The sequence below is a fragment of the Castor canadensis genome, chromosome 11 (assembly GCF_047511655.1).
Source record: "Castor canadensis chromosome 11, mCasCan1.hap1v2, whole genome shotgun sequence".
NCBI lineage: Eukaryota > Metazoa > Chordata > Mammalia > Rodentia > Castoridae > Castor > Castor canadensis.
This window is the reverse complement of record NC_133396.1, coordinates 135,691,414-135,717,832: the sequence shown is the minus strand read 5'-3', so window position 1 is coordinate 135,717,832 and position 26,419 is coordinate 135,691,414.

Sequence of the window (26,419 nt, the reverse complement as noted above, 5' to 3'; positions counted from 1 at the left end):
TCCAAACATTTTGCTGAAAAGCAGGAGACCCTAGAATGTTAAATAGAAAATACTTTGAATGAACTTAATATGACTTTAGAGATGTTGGTTACTGACACTTTTGGAGAGGATAGAGTTAGAGACTGTATCTGTCACACTTCAATTCACTTTGGAATTAAAAAAAAAACTGCAATTCAATTTGAATTTTCTGCCCAGAATAGGCTAGTTTTATCACCTGTACATAGGAAAAATGAATTTTTCCATTAGTAACAGCGTCAGTGAACAGCAATGTGCACAGAAGATAACATTCATGATTTCACTTCTTCAAATTTAGTGTGCTTCCTAAATAAATTTCTATCAAAAAAAAGCAAGGGGAGTTAGATAATTAACACACATATTGTTCTGAATATCAGATTGCATGTTTAATAAGGTCCATCACTTATTTCCTCAAACGGTATTTATTTAGCTTCCAATCTCTGTCAGGCAGTAGGTTAGGTACTGAGAATGAGTAAACACTGGGGTATGGAGTGCCAGTGAAATGACAGATAATTATGATGTAGTCACACAAATAAAATGCAATATCTATCAATAAAATATATGCTCAAATAGATAAAATAGATATCTGAGTAATACTACAAATGACAATAATAAGGTGTTTTGCGATTTCAATAAATGAACAAGGAACTATCACATGGTTTGCTTAGCCAGGGACATCATCAATAACCAGGTAAAAGCTAATACTTCACCCATAAAATGTGATATAGCAAAGTTTATTTCCTGACAATTTCCTGAATATTTCACCAGCCTATAGGTTTCAAAAACAAAAATAATTATTACTACAATTACATTCTCAAGTACGGCAATTTATCTTGGACTTCTTATTTTCCTTTCCTTCCTTTGCCTACTTAAGTGACTGATTAATAGTCTCCCTCCTTTAATCACTCCAAATACCTTTATAGTTTTTAACACTCAATTTTATTTTGAAATGTTTAACAGTTCAGTACTGTCCAAACTACTGTAGTGTATTAACCATCACCTGTCCTCTCAATTCATTATGGAAAAATAATTTCATTTAAAAGCAATGAAATACAAATAACAAAGAAACATAAAATTCAAATTCAATTTTATTAAGCTAAAGACACACAAAGCTACATCATAGTAAATGTATTTGTGTAAATATAATCTTAGAAATGCAGCACCAAGAACACTTTTTGGTATATTTCAATGGTACTTCAATTTTTTGATCAGGAAAAGTAAACATCTCAGAAAATAGGATTGTGGTTTGTTTGTCTGTCTGCTTGTTTGTTGTTTTGTAAATGGAGATAAGAGCAATCTGAGAATGGAAAATACCTGTGCTGTTAATGGTTTTAAATTCTCCTGTATTATAGTAGGCATGTTCTGCTTGGCCAAGTAGCCTATACTTTTCCATGTCTTCTCTATTCAGTGCTCAATTCCATACCATTTTAATTTCTCATATACACAGCACCTACAGGAAAGGGAGTAGAATTTAGGATAATAGTTCAAGGATGGAACTCAAATACAGCAACCACCTTACTTCTTTTGTACTAAGTGATTAGCATAAGCCACACGAAAATCATTTTCCATAGTTACTGGAATTACCAAGAGTTAAAGTAAAACTTAAGAGAAATTTGAACTTGTCAAATGTGTCATATTTCACAATACTGACCTCCTTCTTGCTTTGATGTGAAGGAGAAATAATGCCAGACTTCTTATGTCATATCTGTGCTGGATAGATCCTTTCTTCCTATCAGAGTCTCACTGTAGACTTCTACAAAGTTTTACTTTACTCCCCAAAGCAGCCTTTAAAATCTGTGTTCAACAGGCTATAATGATATGAGAGAAGAGAGAGAAAATGAGGTTTTAGTTACTTAAAAGTACTTTCTTTGACACCCTGAAGGACAGTAAAATTAATCCATTTTAAGTAGAGAATATTATCTGTGATGACATGGGTGAGCCTCATTCAATCAGCTGAAGTTCTTAAAGCAAGAACTGCAGTCTCCCAGAGAAGAAGGGAGACTCTTGACTGCTATGTAGAAATCTTGCTCAAGCTTGCAGTCTGCTTGCCTGTGATACACATTTCTCACTTTCCAGTCACAACTATCACAAGTCAACCCCTTCACATAAATTTCCTAACATATCTGCATGTGTGTGGATGTGTGTTCTATTACCTTGGAGAGGAGACCTGACAATGTCAATCCAAAAAACAGAGAAGAGAAGGTGAACAAAAGAGTAAACAGGCATCTTAGGAAAGAAAAGCTCATCAGTTATCAGATGAATTCAAATTAAAGGAAGAAAAATGTCACACCAACGAGAATAGGCAAATTTTAAAAGGCATGTTAAGTGCCACCAAGGTATTGAACATCTGAGATCACATTCATTACTGGTGGAAGTAGAACTTGCAACAAAATTTTGGAAAATTATCTAAGAGTATCTACATCTATCTATCCATCTAGCTAGCTAGCTAGCTAGCTAGCTATAAACCTCCCCACCATTTTTTTAATTTTGGATACAGCTACAGTAGAATGCATGCACATATTCACCAAAGGACATAAAATATATTTAGGAGCTTATGAATGATAGTCACAGACATAACTGTCAATCAGCACGACCCACTACATAGTAATGACAGAAGAACACGTTAAAGTACAGAAAAATGCTAAGAAAAAGAAGCCAGATATAAAAGAATATAGACTGTATAATTCCATTTATATGAAGTTTAGGAGAAGGCATAACTAATCTATGATGATAAAGTTCAAGGTAGAATTTTCTTAGGAGTATTACTAATTGAGGGAAGAGAGCTTAAGGATCCTGACACTGTGATAAAAATAGTCTTATTCCCATTTGTTTCATGATAGATACCTTAAGTTATTATGGGGAAACATTACCTTATCTAAAAAATAAAATTCTGACTTTCCCTAGTGCTTCCTGAACATTTTTAGAAAGTTGAGATTATTGAAAGGAGAAGAAGGGCACAAAAGACCATGTCAGTCTCCCCTGCTTCTTCCTGTTGGGTCTCTGCAGCTGAGGAGGCCACCTCTTGGTCAGTTCTCTACCTTCCTTCCCCTCAAGGTCGGACCTGAGTAGAAATCTCTCCCTGATGTATTGTTTTGGGTTATTAAACTATGCTGTTTTCTTTATAACCAGAAACCTTTGTAAATTGTCCCTTTATTAATCTCTTCTCAAATCAGCCAACTTAAATGTCCCTTATTTTTCCAGCAGATGCCAGGAGATGGATGAGCAGTTCCCCAACTTCTCTTCCAGTGGAATATACCTGTGAAATGTTAGTCAAACCACAGCATTCAGTTTTGGAAATGGTGTTCAATTAAAGAGATTTGTGTTTACTCTGGATATTGCCTGATATGTACTCTTTATTGTTTATGCTTTAGTAATTCAGCATTTGTCATTCAAAGTGAGAAATTATTGATTAAAAGTTGACTATGAAGAATAGCATTGGAAAGGGAGTTTTTGATAGTATGGAGTTAAAGTTGGAAAGAAAAAATCACATATATATTATTAATTGAATTACTCACTGTAGTGTAATTAATTTCTTTCATTCTATGAGGAAAAATGTACCCTAATTTGAGTTGTTTTTAACATTGTACTGTCCAAGTACTCTTTCATGATTTCTTTTACAGACTTAGATTAGAAGTTTACACACTATGAAAGGGAAGGAAAATTTGTAACAGGATTATTTCACTTCACAAAATAACACAAGGTCCACTGAAGTTGTGAAACAAAACAACAAGTAAGCAACCTCAGGCCTCAGACTAATTCATGAGAGCTATATAGGGTAAAAATAAAGGGTGCGGTTGAAAAGGCCTTTTCCTGTTGCAACCTGCTACAAATTGTGGCTCTCAGTGTGTGTGGCTGTGAAGACCCAGTACGCTAAGATAGCTGGACTCTTCAGGGACACAACCACCACTGAGTGCCCTTCCTATTCTTCCTACACTCATCCTATTTGCAGTCTACTCGTATCTTAGAAACAAGGGATGTGTGTGTGTGTGTGTGTGTGTGTGTGTGTGTGTGTGTAAGACTGTGTGCATGTGCATGTGGGACCACTATTTCAAAACCCATTCTTCAACTGCATATAATTAATTTACCCATAGAGTGTAGGTATGCCAAGATGAGTGACAAACTATCTACACCCTCTACACACACATAAGTGTGCTATCCTATACCAAGGCTGGGAAGCCTCTCAAATCATTAGAAAAATTAAATTTTCATTGAGTGTTTTTAGAATTGCTTTAGAAGGAAAAGAATCACAGAACAGCAAACGAGTTAGCATAATACAGCCTAAGGACATAGATTTAAAATTATAAATTTAGAGGAATATTATTAGGGGAACTATCTCTATCTTCACTTCCCTTGCACTTGAACCTGTGACCCTGGTATTCTAATTTAAAACCTGATAATGTTTCATTTTCAGGTCCACTCTCTATTTCATTTTTAACTATTTAATAGGTGGCAGACATCCATGGGTGTACGCAATATTAAATGTCCCTCTTCTGTTTTTAGTTACAGATTTCAATTTTGTGGAAGGCAATTGTATACCAACTAAAGTATTGCATTTTTTTCATTCTTCCATTACTCCATGTGGATACAGCCTGACCAAAACTATGCAATCAGAGAGATTGCATGCAGTTGTTCTTTAAAAATGCTTTTCTTGTTTCCTATTCCTAGTTTCTGTTCCTTGTAGCACAAACTGGATGACTGTAGCTTCAGCAGAATATACAAACCATAAGACAGATTTCAAGAGAGTCTGACAAAAATATAGGTCATCAACATGTGCTCTGTGAGAAACACTGCATTACCTGATGCTCACAGAAAGAATTACCTAAATATTTAAGTTACTCTCATTTGCTTCTTGATTCTAATTGGCTGGAAAAATCGATTAAGCTTAGTAAGTGTAGTATCTAGTTCTATACATAACTAAGTTTATCTCCATTTGCCAAAGGATTATTTAAAAGCAAAAATTATGTCCATAGTATCAAATAAATACAAATAATGAAATAAGAGTAAGCAATACGGAAAGATAAATGTTTATGCACTCACCAGGCAACACAAGAACTTTGGTTTTGTTTGCATGAATCTCCTGACCATTCCTGTTTTCTGATGCCTTCAGAGGTAACCACTATCTTTAGTTTTGCATTTAAAATTCATTTATCTTTAATTGTAGATTTAATAAACAAATTTGGAATATGTGTGTGTACATATAAGTATAAAATAACCCCAATCATATACATAAGAGGTTAAGTATAATATTCAGGCTTACATTTTCATCCAACATTGCTTTTAGAAATTTATTTGTATTCCCTGCTGTATCTACAGCTGATGAATTTTTATTAGTGTGTGATATTTAACTGTATGAACATATCAACATTTATTTTTACATTATCCTGTTAGTGAATCTTTTTCTGATCTTGTATGGATGTACTACTTAGTCTGAATGTATGAGAGCTGGACAAATAATATTATAATGGTTGCATCATAACATAACATTTTCTATTTTTCAACCTGTGCAAAGTTACTTTTCTAATTTCTTGATACATATCCAGTGGAATATGTATAGTTCCATTACCTCTCTGCCATCTCTTAGTGTTGTCTCACCATATACTTTAGAAACTGTGAATTGATGTTTTTGTGTGATTTCAATTTATATTTTTCTTAATTTTAGTGATACTTTTTAACACATTGAGTTCCAAATCTTTGTTGGTTATGTGAATTATAGACACATTCTCTAAATGTTCAATTTATTTATTCATTTCTTTATGGGATATTTTTATGATGATAAATGAAAGCTCTTCATGCAAATGTGGTCAAATTTATCAATACATGCCATCTGTCTAGATCATTTTCATATCACTTGGATCTTTTTTTTCTCCAATCCCAAAGCAACAAATATATTCCCAATATTATCCAAGTATTTCCAGCTTCTCCTTTGAAGTTTAGTTTTTTTTTATTCATCAGAACTCTATTATTTAATTCGAGCTATCTGTCATTTATCTACCTATCTGCATACATAATACACACTGACAGTCTATGTTGGAATTGCTGTGGGTTTGTTTGTTTTGATGTTTTGAATCAATCCTTGTGGCTATATTTAAAAGTCCATATTTTGCAATGCAAATGTCTTAAAACTTTTATTATATGTCTGTAAACTATGCAACATATACAGAGTAATAAAGTTAATGTAGTGAAGTAAATTAACCTACGCATCATCTAACATGGTTACTAATTATTTGTTTTGTTTTTTGGCAAGAATAGCTAAAATCCATTTATTTACCATGAATCCCATATACAGTAAAACTTCATTACCTGAAGGCTTCATGATCGCCAACTTTATTATCCACAGGCTTCATGATCGCCACCTTTGTTCATTCTACATATCTACTATTTTGTATCCTCTGATCTGCATACTCATTTTTTTCCCTTTGCCCTCCCAAAACCCTGTTTTTTTTTCTCTAACTTTGAGTATTTCAAAATTTTCAGCTTCCACATAAAAGGGAAATCATACATATTTTTCTGTCTGTATTTGACTTATTTCACTTAACATTGTATCCTCCAGTTCTACTCATGTCAATAACCAATTCTCTTGTAGGGCTGAGTAAAATTCCATTATTTACACATCAGACATCTTTTATCCATTTATCCATCACTGGAAAAATTGTGCCCATGTATTGCTTACCGTGAATAAAGGTAATGAATTTGGGTGGGCAGATATCTTTATAAGATGGTGATTTAATTTTCTTTCAGGATATGTCCAGAAGAGGGATTGCTATGTTTTATTTTTATTTTGTAATTCCTTTGGAAACCTCCATAATTTTGTGCATTGTGCTCTACCAACCCATTTTCTCACTAACAGGGCAAAACCTGTTAGTTTTTGAGGGTTGCAAAACCCTCACCAGTAACTATTTGGTTTTTTAGTACTAGGCATCTTAATGAATGTCAGGTAGTATCATACAGTGGTTTAATGTTTCATTTTATGGTGACTAATGATGGTGAGTATCATTATATATATTGACCATGATTATGTCTTCTTTGGAAAAGTATTTATTTAAATATTTTGTCTATTTCAATCAGGTTTTTTCACATTATGGAGAATATGAGTTCCTTATAAATGTTGTATATCAACCCTTTATCAGATATATGAATTAAAAATACTTTTCCCAATCTGCAGGTTGTTATTTCATTTTGTTGATTATTGCCTAGGCTGGCAGAAACTTTTAAGGTACTTATATCTTAATAAAATTTTGTATAAGGTTAACTACTTCCTGGTTTTCTGTCTTAATCTTTTGTTTTATTTACTGTTTAGGCCAATAACATGCTACCTTAATTACATTCATTTTTTGTGAATGACTAACACCAAGCAAAACAAATCCTCACACCATGTTTCTCTTTGTGAATGTACTAGCTCCACTTTCACGTTTGCTCTCCAACATAAATTTCAAAATAGGCTTGCTAAGTATGTCAATCAGACCAAGTATGAATTTTGATTAGAATTTCAAATAATGAATAATGCATTTTAAGAGAATTTTCATCTTATTCTACTCAGTTGTCTAAATGATAAAAACGGATCATTTACCCAATTCACTGAATTTTTTCACTCACTTAGTCTTGACCAAGTACTAGAAAATTCTTCCCAATGGCCTTGTACTTTTTTCTTAGTTTTTCATAGTACTTAGTTTTCTAAGTAGTATTATGATGCATTGTGAACAATGCAAAATTGTTTTTGTTTCTGTAAAAATAAATATTTTATATTCTATGAAGAATTTCTAATTATAAGGCAGTTTTTGGTGTTTAACGACATTGTTTTTGGGTTTATCACTGAGGTTCTCAACACTTCAATAAGTAGAAATGAGTGTCATCAATTGTTAATTATATGATTCTGCTCTGGCTGTGACAGAATAAAAGGGAATGGATTGACCTCTCTCCTGAGATAGCTTTAAAATGGATGAAACACTGAGAACCAATGCTTTTGAAGACCCGGGACATCAGGACTTTTAGCCCACAATCTCAAAAAAATGAGAAGCAATAGTGTGACCCCAAAGATTGTGTCAACCTGCTGTTGGAGGGAGTTTGTGGCAGTGAAATGTGGTTTGCTACTGGTGGATGTCCTGACTTGAAAGAAAGATGGAGATTGGAGACACCAGGATGGGCAGGTTCCCAAGGCAGAGGACCTGAGAGGAGGAGCAGCCCAGACAGAGGACTACAGAAATCTGCCTGGGCCCACTTAATACATGAAGTGAGTGAGGAAAATGATTTGAAGCTGGAAAAAAAAATATGTTCAGAAAGCACAGAGGGACTGGTATTTGGAGTTCACACAAGCTGATATCACTGCCTAATCACACCAGCCAGGCTGACACACGTCATCACTCCTGTGGAGAGCTGTATTGTACTCTGATGTCTTGTCTGTGCAAGGGAGATAATTAATCCTAGGCTGGATCCTCCATGGTTCTGCATAGTTAATATTTAAATCAACAACAAAGAGGAAATACCTATTTCCTCATAAGTTAACTGTAATCCAGGAGAAAAAAATAATATTGAAGTGGTTTTGTAGGACATAAAAATAGTCAGTATGCAACAACATAAAATTTACAAGAACTGGAAATAGAGGTTTTTTTTGAGATACAAAAGTTTAGAGTTCATGGCAAGCACATGAAGAAATGTGATAAGAAGGATTTCAAACAAATGTAAAAGAAAAGCTCAGTGCAGTGGCACCTGTCTCTAAGCTTGGCAGTCAGGACCCTGAGGCAGAATTGAGATTTCCAGGAGAGCCTGGGCTACACTGAGAGAACTTCCCTTAAAAGAAACAGACAAATAAAGCAAACAAGCAAGTAAACACAAAAAGATAAAAAGGTAACTAAAGGAAAAGGAAGAAACAAATATTACAAATCTGGGTAAATAAAAGATTTATATCTTATTGTTGAAAAGCTTTAAAAATTCAGTTAACAGTTAAATAATGCTGAAATAACAATAATACCAAAGACACATGAGGAATACAAAGTGTGAAATGGATAACACAGTAGCACAAGAGGCAGGAATGGAGCCATGAAGAGTATTTGCTCCTTTTCATAACTGGGGAGGTAAGATACATCATCTGAAGGCTAAAGGTATAAGTTAAAGATATGATTACAAACATTGTTTCAACCACTAAAGTAAAAAAGATAGCTAATAAGCAGAAATATACAATAAAATGAAATATTAGAAATACCAAAGCCTCAGAAGATAGAGAAGGATAAAGATGGGAACAAAGACCAGAGGAAAGAGATGGAAAACATAAAAGAGTGAGTGTATATTATGTGTTTTCATTCCTATAAACTTCTAGAAAATGGACAGGGTATGGGAGGCAGATCACTGAGCATCTGGTGAAAGGAATTAGATCAGGAAAAGGAATTACACAGAGAGACTAGAAAACTTTGGTGGTTATGGATACTTTTATATCCTCATTGTAAGGAGAATGTTTTATTTATATAACTACTGTAGTTCTAATTGTTATAACTGATTTCAGATTAAGTTGTGTATTTAAAACACTATGTATATGAAAACAAATCTATTAATCCAAAATAGTTATTTATCTGAATTTTAACTTGAATAATAGTTACTTACGGGTATGTACAGTGATTTCCAACTGTAATCCCAACTACTCAGGAGGCAGAGATAGGGAAGATTGTCTTTAAAGGACAGCCTGAGTGAAAAGTTAAGGAGACCCAAATCAACCATCAGACTGAGAATTGTGGTGTGCACTGTCACCCCTGGTAAAGGGTAAGAATGCGTAGGAGTATTGTGGTCCAATACCGGCTGCGCCAAAAATGCAAGACATTCTCTGCTAAACAACTAAAGGAAAAAGAAAGGGTTGGGAGGGCTGGGGCATGTGGCTAAAGTGGTAGAACCTCGCAGGAGTGCAGCTCTGAGTTCAAACCCCAGTGAGGCCAAAAAAAAAAAAATTAGTTACTTATGCGATGCACTTAAATTGTACTTCTTACAATAGATACTAGTCATTAAACAAAAAGTACACATTAATCTGCCCATTATATGCTTAATACATTATCATATGCTTTGCTTCCCTTAATAGATTTCTACTATCACATTTACAAAGGGTATGCACATTTGCTGCTTCTGGGGAGAGCTTACATTGTTTAGAAAGTTTTGAAGAAGTTAACCGGTAATGTGGATGGTTTACGTGGTGGTCACAGATTGGGAAGTAAGCTTAGTTTTGTTTTGTGTGGTTTTTTTGTTATTGTTATTTTTTAATTTGCATGGGAATTTGGTGTTTTAAAAAAATCTAGACTGATTTAATGTGAGCAATTTCATTTTATGTACTGGAAATTTTATACTTAGTCCTTCTTTCATTCTTCTTTTTCTGTATTCTCCCTCTGAAAATCCTGTTGAGTCACTTGCCGTTATTCCTTTCTCTTTCCTTTGAAGCCCTCTGCCTTATTCATGTTTTTGCTTTATATGTTGTATTGTTTTCCAGATCCACGTTTCCCATTCAATGCCCTTGTGGAAGTCTTTGATGAGAAGTCAACATGCAGATCAATATTTACATATTGATAAAATATGTGCCTCGTTTACACTCATCAGAATATTGATTTTCTTTCTTGCAAACTTCTTTAGGAAAAAAAAAGAAATTTATAAGATACCAAGCTAGAAATTTTCAATGAAGATATTATAAGTAGGCTGAAATTGTTCAGAAGAGAATAAGAACAAAAAAAATAAGGACATTATTTAAAATGAAACAAAGGTTAACAGAATTTTAAATTCAGAAATATAAGGGACTGAACTACGTTCATACAAACATAAAATGAAACAGTCAAAATGTCTTCAAATGATTTAAAAAAGCAACCACATAGATAATGGTAATAATTTTTAGTGACAAAGCCAGTAGAATTCTATTAATAGGGAAACTATCTTTAATAAATTTAAAGCACTTAGAGATGTCTTCTAGACCTTAAGTATATTTATTGGCACATTAATTTATTCAATGTTTCCTTTCCTTTGTGGTACCAGGGTTCGAGCTCAGCAACTTGTGCTTGCTAGGCAGGCACTCTACCATGTGATCTGAACTTCCAGTCCCTTTGGCTTTAATTATTTTTGGTAAAGGGTCTTGCATTAGGCCTGGGGCTGACCTGAATCATGATCCTTCTATTTATGGCTCCTGAGTAGCTGAGATAGCACTACACCCTACCCAGTCTGTTATTGGCTGAAACATATTGTTCTGAATTTTTTGCCAGGGCTGGTCTTGAACCATAATCCTCCCATTTCCACTTCCAGAGTAGTGAGGATTACAGGTGTGAGACACTATATACTGGCTACTTCACACAGTTTCATAATAGGCATCATGTTACGTGTAGGGTAACAAATGTAGCAAAGTCAGTTCTCTTTCTCCAAATATACATTATTACTTACAAATTTGTATAATTAGTTGAATTTACCATAGATATTTATTTATTTGAAGATATAACTAATTATAAAATATATGACTTTAGATTTTGAATTATTAGTTATAACTTAGAAACTAGTGCTCCCTTTTTATCTTCAAATTGTCACACATTCTGCTTTGCATAAAACCTTTCAAAACTGCTAATCCATTACTTTTTAACCATCTCTTCTTCCACCTTGACTAACTCCTAACTAAAATATTAGTTCACTCTTTTTGTACCTATCTGTGGTGTTTTTATCATGACTAAATAAATTTAGTGTTTCAATCAACTACTGACTCATATTGTAGGAACAGATATAGACTGCCAGGAGAGAATGAGTGGTTAGGATAAGGAAGGAGATTAAGGATATTCTATGTGATTCTGAGAAACAGGGTTAAAACTGATGGAAATACTGACACACTTAACTAGTGGTTTGTCAATATTGAATGTCAGTCACTGCTCTATGCTTTTGAAAATATTTCTTTAAAATATATACTGGCCCATCATAAATGCAAGATTACTGTATGAACTACTTCCTGAAGTTAATCAAAGTAAAGCTGAACAGTTTACCCACTAATAAAATATGTAGTATTCTTTCCATTTGAGTAAAAGGTAATCAAAAGGATTGATAGTGAAAATGAACATAATTGTTTGGAAAAAATCATATAAAGTTATATTTTTCAGTATACCACATAGCCTTACTATATGAAAATTCAGTGGTTTTGTTCAAAATATATTGATGTCTCTTTTTTTATATAAGATATGTTATACACAATGAATCATGGATTAGTTGATTTTTAAAACATATTCCAATTTTAATTTATGATTACATATATTGATCATCACTTATTTCCTAGATACATATAAAGTAGCAAATACTACATTTATTGATCTCATCGCTTACGAGAACTTGAAACTTTAATTTTTTCATATTTTGGGGAGTAAGTGATAAATGATAATGGTTCAATTTTAAAGGCCAAGCATCATCTTTCAGCCAAATCCTATCCATCTGTTTTAGTCCTCTCCATCTGGACAGTTTATCACTACTAAAGTGATACACCCAGTCTGCACAGACGATCTCTCTCCTTTTTGTCCTGTGCTGTCCATGTTTCCTACCTTACCTTTGGACTATCTTAGTTTTACTGTGAACCAGAACTCCCATATCAAAAATTTTAGACTTGAACTTCACAATATATTTCCATTCTAACTTTCCATCCTATCTACTATCATTCCACATCCTAGTGTATGAACCTACACTCTCTTTTCCTGATCATCTTACTTAAAATGTAAATTAAAGTATCTCTCTCTCTCTCTCTCTCTATATATATATATATATATAAATATATATATACATATACACATACATATATACACATACATACTAACTGGATATGTAGCTCAGTGACAGCACTTGCCTAGCATGCAGAAGATCCTGTGCTCCTTTCCAGCACTACAAAAACAAAACAAAACATCCTCCACATTTTGGGCAAGGTGTGGTGTTCAACACATGTACTCTCAGCACTTACAAGGTTAAGGCAAAAGAATCAATAATTTGAGGCAAACCTGGGCTACACAGAAAGATCCTGTCTCCAAAAATTAAAAAAAAATTAAAGGATTCCAAGATGGCGGCTAGAGGTAGGAAGCAGAAAGCGACCCTCCTATAGTGAAATCTTGGAGAGACGCTGGAGACACACTTTGCAGGCATAATCACTGAGAAAAGGCATAACTTTGACCCCTCCACATCTCCAGCCGGTGCAGAGAATCTCCACTTCACGTTAAACGGAGAAACGAGGAGGGCCCCCGGGGCCGCCAGTGGCCGGCTCCCATACGGCATGGGAAGACGCGGACCAGGTGAGCTTCGCGGTACCGCGGTAGCCCCACAGACAAGCCTGGGCCAGAGCAGCATAGCCCCCTGGACAGACTGACCTCCACCCGGGAAAAAAAAAAAGAGAAACTGAGTACTAAGCAGTAAGAACAGTTAAGACACGCTGGAAAGAGGGTGGGGCGCCCTGAGCGCTGAAGATTAGGGGAAGGGAATCCTTCCCGGGACTGTAAATAAACGAGCCCGGCGGGCCGGAGAGGCTCTGGCAGGAGCGGGGTGCGCGCCCAGCAACCAGGAGTGGGGAAGCTTGTGAGAGGAGGGAAGACCCACTTCACACGGGAACTGTAAACAAACATGGCGGCCGGCAGGAGCAGCAGCACCGCCCAGTAAGCAGGAGCAGGAAAGCTGCTGAAAGTGGCAGTGGGAGGAAAACTTCAGAGGAGAGGGGGAAGACCCACCTCCCACATGAACTGTAAATAAACATGCAGGCCTGACAACGCGGGGCAGTGGCACCTTTCTCAGTGCTTGGGAAGGGGAAAGCCTGTAGCAGAGGCTCCCGCACAGGAGAACTCTGAGCAAACAAAGCCTGTGGGACCAGGTGAGTGCTAGCTCACCCCAGAGATCTGCATAAATAACGCCACCAGCTACAGGCTGAGAGCAGCAGGGAGGCAAGCCACAGTTGCAGATACCACTCTCACAACTGTCTCCAGATGCTCTTTTTTCTTTTTCTCCCTACCGTTGATGAGAGAACAACCGAATTACACCTGCAAGCTGAAAAACTTACTGAAACTGTATTGCATTTGAACTGGGGACACTTGGTGGGGCTTTTTCTTTTTTCTTTTTTTTTTTTCTGTGTGTGTGTGTGTGTGTGTGTGTGAGTGTGTAGTTTTGTTCCACCTTATGCATACCCTTTGATGAGACAACTACAGAACAACATCTGAGGCATCAACTCAAGGACTGGAGATAGAGACAGACACCCAAATTATTAAGACTGAAACTGCATTGCATATAAACTTGGAAGTTTTTTGTTTTGTTTTTTATTTAATTTTCTATTTTCCATTTTATTTTAATTCATTTTTATATATAGATATTATTTTCATTTACTTATTTTTTTACTTTTTTTATCTTTGATTTTCAATCCTCTCTCTGTCTCTCTAATGTCTATTCAGCTTACTGTCGATTAGTACACTAACACTCCCTGTTTATACCTTTGAAACTCTCTTGTCTGATACCTTGTTCTGCTTTCCCACTCTTGTCTGTATATTTGTTTTCCCCTTTTCTTTAACTTCTTGCTTTCCATCTCAGCTCACTCTTCCATTCTAAATATTACCATTGTTATTATTACAAGCTAGAAAATATTTAATTACACACAGTACAGGGACAGTAACAACACCAAGGACAATGATGGGAAGACAGAAAAAACAGGGAAACCAGTTTCCCCACAGCAAAAAATTAGTACAGGAACCAGAGGGGAATGAAGAGAACAGAAACTCAGATCCAGACTCCAACAAAATGAGGATAAACTATGCCAAAGGAACCCAATGAAGCCCACAAGAATAATTTAAAAGAAGACATACTACAAGTACTCAATGAGAATTTTATAGAGATGATACTGGATAGGGTCAACCAAAATGTACAGGAGACACTCAAGAAATTCCAAGACAATAAAAATAGAGAATTTGAAAAAGCAAAAGAAGAAATAAAGGAAACCATAGAAGCACTGTATAAACACCAAAGTGAAAGAGAGAACAGAATGAATAAATGGATAAATGAACTCAGGACAAAAATAGACAACAATAAAGAAGAAAACTGCCAGGATATGGAAAACCTCAGAAAAAAGAATGAAACAGAACTGCAAAACAACGGAAGGCCAATCCAGCAGATTAGAACAAACAGAAGACAGAATCTCAGAACTTGAAGATGAAATGGTAATTAAAGGAAAAACTGAAGAACTATTAATTAAACAACTCAAGACCTGTGAAAAGAAAATGCAAGAACTCACTGACTCCATCAAAAGAACAAACTTGAGAATCATGGGCATCGAAGAAGGAGAAGAGGTGCAAGTGAAGGGAATGCGTAATATATTCAACAAAATAATAACAGAAAATTTCCCAAATCTAGAGAAAGATATTCCCATACAGATGCAAGAGGCCTCCAGGACACCAAACGGACCAGATCAAAATAGAACTACTCCATGACATATCATCATTAAAACAACAAGTTCAGAAACTAAGGAAAGAATATTGAAGGCTGTAAGAGAGAAAAAACAAGTAACATACAAAGGTAAACCCATCAAAATCACAGCAGACTTCTCAACAGAAACATTAAAAGCAAGAATAGCGTGGGGTGAGATCTTCCAGGCACTGAATGAAAATAACTTCAACCCCAGTATACTCTACCCAGCAAAGCTATCATTCAAAATAGATGGAGCAATAAAAGTCTTCCATGATAAGCAGAAACTAAAACAGTATGTGACCACAAAGCCACCATTACAAAAGATTCTGCAAGGGATCCTGTACACAGAAAGTGACACCCAACTTAACAATGAAAAGGCAGGCAGCACCAAACCACAGGATAAGAAAAAGCAAGACAGTAGAGAGTAACATCAAATTAGGTACACACAATCAAACCTTCAAACAACTAAGATAACTAAATGGCAGGAATCACCACATACCTATCAGTACTAACACTTAATGTTAATGGACTAAATTCACCCATCAAAAGACACCGTTTGACAAAATGGATTAAAAAAGAAGATCCAACAATTTGTTGCTTACAGGAGACTCATCTCACTGACAGAAATAAGCATATGCTTAGGATGAAAGGCTGGAAGAAGATTTACCAAGCCAATGGCCCCTGAAAACAAGCAGGAGTAGCAATACTTATCTCTGACAAAGTAGACTTCAAACCTACATTGATCAAACGAGATAAAGAAGGACATTCCATACTAACAAAGGGGAAATAGACCAAAAGGAAATAATAATCATCAATTTGTACGCACCCAATGTCAACACACCCAAATTCATCAAACATACCCTGAAAGACCTAAAAGCATATATAAACGCCAACACAGTGGTTGTGGGAGACTTTAACACTCCATTATCATCAATAGACAGCTCATCCAAGCAAAAACTCAATAAACAAATCCAAGATCTAAAATATGCAATAGATCAAGTGGACCTAGTAGATGTCTACAGAACATTTCATCCAACCTCTACACAATATACATTCTTCTCAGCTGCGCATGGAACCTTCTCCAAAATAGATCATATCCTAGGGCACAAAGCAAGCCTCAGCAAATATAAGAAAATAGAAATAATACCGTGCATATTATCTGACCACAATGCAGTAAAAGTAGAACTCAACAACAAAAGTAAAGACAAAAAACATGCAAACAGCTGGAAACTAAATAACTCATTACTTAATGAAGAATGGATCATTGATGCAATAAAAGAGGAAATTAAAAAGTTCCTGGAAGTCAATGAAAATGAAAACACAACCTACCGGAACCTATGGGACACAGCTAAGGCAGTCTTGAGAGGAAAGTTTATAGCCATGAGTGCATATATTAAAAAGATTGTAAGATCCCAAATCAATGACCTAATGATACATCTCAAACTCCTAGAAAAACAAGAACAAGCAAATCCCAAAACAAATAGAAGGAGAGAAATAATAAAAATAAGAGCTGAAATCAACGAAATAGAAACCAAAAAAACCATACAAAGAATTAATGAAACAAAAAGTTGGTTCTTTGAAAAAATAAACAAGATCGACAGACCCCTGGCAAACCTGACTAAAATGAGGAGAGAAAAAACCCAAATTAGTAGAATTAGGAATACAAAAGGGGAGATAACAACAAACACCATGGAAGTCCAGGAAATCATCAGACACTACTTTGAGAACCTATATTAAAATAAATTTGAAAATCTTAAAGAAATGGACAGATTTCTAGATACATATGATCATCCAAAACTGAACCAAGAGGAAATTAATCAACTGAATAGACCTATAACACAAAATGAAATTGAAGCAGCAATCAAGAGTCTCCCCAAAAAGAAAAGTCCAGGACCTGATGGATTCTCTGATGAATTCTATCAGACCTTTAAAGAAGAACTGATACCAACCCTCCTTAAACTGTTCCATGAAATAGAAAGGGAAGGAAAACTGCCTAACACATTTTATGAAGCCAGTATTACACATATCCCAAAACCAGGCAAAGACACCTCCAAAAAGGAGAACTATAGGCCAATCTCCTTAATGAACATTGATGCAAAAATCCTCAACAAAATAATGGCAAATCAAATTCAGCAACACATCAAAAAGATTATTCACCACGACCAGGTAGGCTTCATCCCAGGGATGCAGGGGTGGTTCAACATACGAAAATCAATAAACGTAATAAACCACATTAACAGAAGCAAAGACAAAAACCACTTGATCATCTCAATAGATGCAGAAAAAGCCTTTGATAAGATCCAACATCATTTCATGATAAAAGCTCTAAGAAAACTAGGAATAGAAGGAAAGTGCCTCAACATTATAAAAGCTATATATGGCAAACCTACAGCCAGCATTATACTTAATGGAAAAAAACTGAAACCATTCCCTCTAAAATCAGGAACCAGACAAGGATGCCCACTATCTCCACTCCTATTCAACATAGTACTGGAATTCCTAGCCAGAGCAATTAGGCAAGAAGAAGGAATAAAAGGAAAACAAACAGGTAAAGAAACTGTCAAAATATCCCTATTTGCAGACAACATGATCCTATACCTTAAAGACCCAAAAAACTCTACTCAGAAGCTTCTAGACATCATCAATAGCTATAGCAAGGTAGCAGGATATAAAATCAACATAGAAAAATCATTAGCATTTCTATACACTAATAATGAACAAACTGAAAAAGAATATATGAAAACAATTCCATTTACAATAGCCTCAAAAAAAATCAAATACCTAGGTGTAAACCTAACAAAGATGTGAATGACCTCTACAAGGAAAACTATAAACTTCTGAAGAAAGAGATTGAGGAAGACTATAGAAAGTGGAGAGATCTCCCATGCTCATGGATTGGTAGAATCAACATAGTAAAAATGTCGATACTCCCCAAAGTAATCTACATGTTTAATGCAATTCCCATCAAAATTCCAATGACATTCATTAAAGAGATTGAAAAATCTACTGTTAAATTTATATGGAAACACAAGAGGCCACAAATAGCCAAGGCAATACTCAGTCAAAAGAACAATGCAGGAGGTATCACAATACCTGACTTCAAACTATATTACAAAGCAATAACAATAAAAACAGCATGGTACTGGCACAAAAACAGACATGAAGACCAGTGGAACAGAATAGAGGATCCAGATATGAAGCCACACAACTATAAGCAACTTGTCTTTGACAAAGAAGCTAAAAATATACGATGGAGAAATAGCAGCCTCTTCAACAAAAACTGCTGGGAAAACTGGTTAGCAGTCTGCAAAAAACTGAAACTAGATCCATGTATATCACCCTATACCAAGATTAACTCAAAATCGGTCAAGGATCTTAATATCAGACCCCAAACTCTTAAGTTGATACAAGAAAGAGTAGGAAATACTCTGGAGTTAGTAGGTATAGGTAAGAACTTTCTCAATGAAACCCCAGCAGCACAGCAACTAAGAGATAGCATAGATAAATGGGACCTCATAAAACTAAAAAGCTTCCGTTCATCAAAAGAAATGGTCTCTAAACTGAAGAGAACACCCATAGAGTGGGAGAAAATATTTGCCAACTATACATCAGACAAAGGACTGATAACCAGAATATACAGGGAACTTAAAAAAGTAAATTCTCCCAAAACTAATGAACCAATAAAGAAATGGGCATGTGAACTAAACAGAACTTTCTCAAAAGAAGAAATTCAAATGGCCAGAAAACACATGAAAAAATGCTCACCATCTCTAGCAATAAAGGAAATGCAAATTAAAACCACACTAAGATTCCACCTCACCCCTGTTAGAATAGCCATCATCAGCAACACCACCAACAACAGGTGTTGGTGAGGATGCGGGGAAAAAGGAACCCTCTTACACTGTTGGTGGGAATGTAGACTAGTACAACCACTCTGGAAAAAAATTTGGAGGCTACTTCAAAAGCTGGACATTGATCTACCATTTGATCCAGCAATACCACTCTTGGGGATATACCCAAAAGACTGTTACTCCAGAGGCACCTGCACACCCATGTTTATTGCGGCATTATTCACAATAGCCAAGTTATGGAAACAGCCAAGATGTCCCACCACTGACGAATGGATTAAGAAAATGTGGTATCTATACACAATGGAATTTTATGCAGCCATGAAGAAGAACGAAATGTTATCATTCGCTGGTAAATGGATGGAATTGGAGAACATCATTCTGAGTGAGGTTAGCCTGGCCCAAAAGACCAAAAATCGTATGTTCTCCCTCATATGTGGACATTAGATCAAGGGCAAACACAACAAGGGGATTGGACTATGAGCACATGATAAAAGCGAGAGCACACAAGGGAGGGGTGAGGATAGGTAAGACACCTAAAAAACTAGCTAGCATTTGTTTGCCCTTAACGCAGAGAAACTAAATCAGATAGTTTAAAGCAACTGAGGCCAATAGGAAAAGGAAAACAGGTACTAGAGAAAAGGTTAGACCAAAAAGAATTAACCTAGAAGGTAACACCCACGCACAGGAAATCAATCTGAGTCAATGCCCTGTATAGCTATCCTTACCTCAACCAGCAAAAACCCTTGTTCCTTCCTATTATTGCTTATACTCTCTCTACAACAAAATTAGAAATAAGGGCAAAATAGTTTCTGCTGGGTATTGAGGGGGTGGGAGAGGGAGGGGGCGGAGTGGGTGGTAAGGGAGGGGGTGGGGGCAGTGGGGAGAAATGAACCAATCCTTGTATGCACATATGAATAATAAAAGAAAAATGAAAGAAAAAAAAATTAAAAATCTATTCTAGTAAGTCAATTGCAATCTGTCATCAACATGTTTAACTAGCACCAGTGACTCTATTACGAGGACATACAAGTAAGTGACTTAACTCTCAGTTCCAAGCTCTCCATAATCACATCCACTCTTTTCAACCAATTGCTCACTATTTTCTGAAATAAAACTCCTTTCCCAATTGATTTATGCCATAACCAAGAATTACATGAATGTAAACCTTTCTGATTTATCTTTAATTTCTATATGTGGTCCTTTGCCCAATTAAATACACACTTCAAGATCTCATTTGAATTTCATTTCAATGATTTCCAAATGTAGCAATATCAAGCTGTTGTTGTCTGATTGTATTTGATCTCAAATTATCCTTTCTCTGTCTGTCTTTGGTCTTTTAATTATACGCTGCTTTAGGTTTTGAAATGACATGGTCTGACAAATGCACCTGTGTTCCACTTACTGTATTTTCAACACCACAGAGAAAAATTCACTTGGTTTGTAATCAGTAAATACTAGCTAGCTGAATGACTTTTTACATGATGCAAAGAAAATTAAAGACAATTTGGTGCATATATATTATATTCAAAATGCTAGATGTGGTCTTTTATTTAAATCAGTTTTCTTGTGCTTATTTTCATTCACATTACTTTCTAAGAAACATAGATTTTTAAAACATTTTGACATTCCACACTCTATAGGCCTCACTGAAGTCCAAGAGGTGTGAGGACCTGTCGTTTCTGTCTTCACAAAACTTTTATTTGCTTTTACCAACATGAACCTTAACTTCAATGTCACACACTTGCTCTGATTCCACATTTGTGGTAAAAATCTAACATGGGCATTCAGCATTCTTACCCGCCTCTTTCCTTCTCTTGGTATGGTATTGCCTAAGTCATGTTTTGTAGTAAGCATTCCCAAAATTTCAATGACATATAATAATTTAGAAATATATATATACATATATAAAATATTATATTACTTAGAAATGCATGACCTGACCAAGGTTTGGTGTGGCTCTGCTCTTGCTCATGTGTTTGAAGGCAGATGTGGGATATTGAGGTGGTTTTAGTGATCTGGATAGATGCAGCCATGTGTCTGTCAATTGGCTGCTGTTTTCCCAATGTTGGATAGACTCAGAAGATAAATAATAATTAAAATAGCACAATTCTTCTCTACAATTTTGTTATGCAGTGATTGAGTCTGTAGTCTCATTGTAGGTAGTAAAGAATTAATACCATGAATACTACCAATCTAACACAACACAGGACATAGGAGGCCAAAAGCTTCATTTCTAAATTTAGTAATCTGGATCCCAGGTGCAATTTCAGTTCTATGAGTAATATACTCTTTCTGATTCAAGGATCCATCTTGTGCATTCTATTCTCTCATCACTAGTGAGAATTAAATTTTTCTTATAAATTTAGGAAAAAATTGATGATACTTTATTCATGGTAACTTGTACTTTAATAGAACAACAACTTGTCTCAGGGAGTGCTTCTGTAAGTCCTTTGCTTCTGGATTTCAATCAGCAGTCACACTAAGAACATGTCTCCTAGGGCCAAACAGTGACTATAAGTAGTTTTACCAAGGGACCAGCCACCTACCTTCCAAACATGCCTAAGTGAGATTTCTAAAAATTGACGAACATCTGAACTCCATGTCCCCAAATTTGTAAATATGGTCTGTCATCTGCTCTGTTTAGAGATTTTTGAGCATCAGAGTTTTCCTTTACTAATAAACAGTATCTGCAGATAGGTTCATCATGTTATTTTATTGAATGATTATCTACTTATCATAGCCCATAACTACTCACTTAGTGTCTTCCAGATCTACAGTCTCATATTTCTGAAGAGCAGCCAACCACAATGGTTTGTAGCTCGAAGAATTATTCTCTACAACTTTGTAAATGTATTTTGTCACTGTTTCAAATAGCTATCACCTGTTTTATTGTATTTAGCTGTCTATTTTTATGCTGTCATAATAAAATACATCAAATATTTTAAAATTCTGTTTACTCTGTAGATTCCAGGACAGTTTTCTATCTGTTTTAGGTGCTAAATGAACATTTGTTAAATTTATACTACATATATAAATCAGTCATTTAATGATAAATTAGTACTATAGTACATAATGATAGTTAAATATTATGTTCATGAAAATGTATCATCCATATTTAGCCCAAATTTATGATTATGTTGGCATTAAAATAAAAATAAAAATAAATTATTTTATTCCATTTCATCACCAGTAATCAAATTATCTGCAAGAGTCCAGCACCCTATCTCTAGTGGAAATTAAGCAAATACATTATTTGGCTTCAGTTATACTTTATCTTATCTACCACTAAGAACATTATCTAAAATGCCAGCATAAACTTTAAAATGCTTTATCCTGAGCAAGAAAGGTAGTGTGTCATGATGAAATATCCTGATATGAGCTGGCAAAACTTCTAAAAGGAAGTTGGGAGTAGTCGTTGCCTCTCTGATGCTTTCATTGGTAACATTCACTTTTCTGAGCAGTGTTTGTCATTTCTATGATTTCACAGATTGTTATTCACATAGAGTCGACAAGTCAAATTTTGTCTTTTCAAAAATTTGATTAGATAACTCCTATCTACCACTGCTTTTCCTCTCTTCTGTCTTTCTAATCTTTCTTTCAATCGATTATCCTAGTTTGTCTTTTCTTAAATTCTAATACCATCTTGCTGAATGTCTTAACTGCAGTCCTCACAAAAGTTAAATCCTGCTATTTAAGACATCCATGAGCAGAATTAAGATTGAAGAATGTTGCTGATATTCTACACTATTAGAAAAAAATCTGTAAATGAAATTCTCATTACCATTCTGCTCTGTTTTTTGGATATATGCTTTTACCAACAATCTGTAATTTAGCAACTGCACAAAACATAAAATATTAGGTATGAAACATGCACAGTGCAATCTTATTTCTCATGAAATACTAATATAAGTGAATTTCTTGAATGTCTTTTGGTAACTTTAAAACATATTTTAAATAGGTTATTATACATATCCACCATAGAGATGCACTGGAACAAAATCAGTCAATCATGATTTATAAAATCAAGTCATATATTTTGTATCTCTCAAATATGTTATAAATACAACCTCATTATTGTTTGGTGCTAACTCCACTTATTCAACTATTAACATAAAGAAATTTCCTATAATTTTATCAAAAAATTAAAATATCAATGAATGTTATTTCTCAAATTAATCAATGAATACCTGTATAAATTCAAAAACACAGAAATACTCATAAATTTACAAAATATAGAATACTAGCATATTACCAATGAGAATTCATGCTTTGCATTCAAATAAAACTTGACACTTAAAAATATTTCCTTATCTTGATTTATATTTTGAGAAAATAGTGTCATTGATATTTACAAATTATTGTTGGACATAAAATGCAAACCATCAGCCTTTTGCAAAATCGTTTTACACAGCATTTGGATTAGAGAAATGCACCTAGAAAAAACCACTGTCTTTTGGCCAACTCATTCTGAATAAGTGGTCCATAACCAAGAATGAGACAAAGTCCATCATTTTGACAAAATAGGAGAAAATACTGTCCCTCTCTAACCCAGTATATTGCAAAGTTTATCTTAGGCATAGCTTGGTTAGTTTTATGCGGCAGAAAGGCAAACTATGCTGCAGCAAACCAAAAATGCAGTAAGTGAAATCAGAAAAATGATTCTCAGAGTGACAAATGCAAAAAATAATTGAAGGAATTCACTATTTATATAAAGAAGACGATGAATGAACTATGATAAGTGGTAATTATTTTAAACATATGGCTTTAAAGAGCACCAGAAATGTGACCTCTGATACCACACTCACCGACAAATTGCACAGTGTACAATTACTAAAATTAATCATTGCAAATGTTAACTATTTGCCGACACTGCCTCCATGATAATGGCTTGTGTTTCTACTGTTTATACACTGTGAGATTTGCTTTTATGTTATATCTTGAGATCAGATAATGAGTCTTAATTTTAATTCAAGTGTCTTCAGGAAAGTAAGTGAAAAGATTGAAGACTGCTGAGAAAATACAATATGGAACACAAAAGCCCCAGGCATACAGTCTACCATTGCCCGAGGGCAGTTAACCATAGGATCTTTGGGTATCAATTTCATTAAAACATGATATATAGAACTATAGCACATTTGTCATTGTTATCAAAGCCAACTTTTAATGTTTTGAATCAAAATTACAATCCAATATTACATGTTATTTTTATTTTTTTAAAAGCTAATATTTCAGAAGCAGATAATGTGCTATTAGTATTATTATTTTGTTGAATCCTCAAATTATTTCTATGAAATTATTATGAGAATTATGTGTGTGATTTCTCAATGAAGAATGCAATGCACAGAGGTTATTTACTATGTCTAAAGTAATATTTTGTAATACTAAAGGCAGAATTTGAGCTTAGGTCACCTCCAGTGTCTCTTGAAAATTCCATTATCACTCCACATGGTAACTGATTCTTTACCCTTCTGAATTTAGGATTAGCCCTGTAACTTAAATTGGTTAATGAGTTTGGGACAAAAGAGACATGCCACATCCAATAAACAGTTTTAGGATCTAGCCCAGGAGAGCTATACATCCTTTTTGTGAGATTAGTGAAATTCCAGAGAGAGGTCATTCAGTCACTCTGGATATCAACCTGAAGATGGTATGGAACAAATCTAGCACCAGTCTGAGAGGTAATAGGTTAAAAAAATTCATGCTTATGAGTCTCTAAGATCCTTTAACTGTTGGTTACCACGACACACTCTAGCTTAGCCCTTAATGTGGGGTATGTAATCACTAAACTGGTTTACTAACATACAGTATTTGGATACATTCATAATAAATTCATAATAAATTTCCCATTTAAGGAAAAGGTAAAAAGAAAGAGTGGTCACAATTCTCTAGCATGCAACACATTGAAGTAGAGTAAAAACCCAAGATCTTTCATTTGCAAAGAAAAGTAGTGCCTTCCTCAGAAATCTGTCTATTACAATTCTTTCTCAGTCAATATTTTCCTCAGCTCCAAGTTTATGGCTAAAAGAAGCACAGAACAGAACTCCTTTTGAATTTTGATATATTTAAAGCAGGAAAAATCATAGATTCCCTTTTGCCAATTTCTGCATCAAAAATTTAAAAAGTTAGTTACTGTAAGTTTCACTGAAATAATTCAAAATAGTAACTTCAGTAACAAGATTTATACAAATTAGATAATAAATGCAAAAGACAGAACTTTATAAGGACCTCAAATAACTCAATAGCAAAAAAATAAGAATTTGATTTAAAAATGAGAAATAGATCCAAACATACATTTCTCCAAAGAAGACGTAGAAATAGTCAACAGGAATATGAAAAAAATAGTCATTATTGATGAACATATGGGAAATAAAAATCAAAATAAGAATGAAGTGTCACCTCACCACAGTAAGAATGGCTATTAGAAGAAAAACAAATGGTAACAAGTGCTACATGGACGTGTAAAAAAGAGAACCCTTGCACACTGGAAAAATTAGTGCAGTCATTAAGGAAAACATGGAAATTCCTAAGAAAACTATTAATAGAACTGCCATAAGGTCGAGCAATCCCACTACTGGGTATACATCCAAGAAAATGAACTCAGTGCATGGAGGCGGTATCTGCTCTATGAAGCTCATTGCAGCACTATTCACAACAGCCAAGAGACGGAAAGAGCCAAAGCACCTATCAGCTGGTGATGGATAAATAATATTGCTACACTGCATAATGAAATCCCATTTATGTATAAAACAGGAAGGAAATCCAGTCATTTGAGATGAAATGTTTGCCGTGATGTAAATAGCATAGAATGCATACATGTATCAAAGCATCACATAGTACCCAAAATGTCAGGAATTTGAATGCTTTTATGTATCAATTAATAATGAACTTTTAAAATCAGAAAAATTTTTTTCTGTTTTTGACAAACGTGTTCTACATTAGGCAGAGAAAAAATTAGCTTTGTTAACTTAGCCCTGAGAGTAAAACCTATACCATTTTAAAGCAAGGACTAAGTCATAGCAGAATGTTCCAAGTACTGACTAAAATAAGAGAATAGGGGAATATTCTCTGTCCTCTTTAATGCAGTTCATTACCCACATTATGTCTTCATTGTGTGTCTTTATATTACCCACTGAAAGATCCAATTTGTGTGC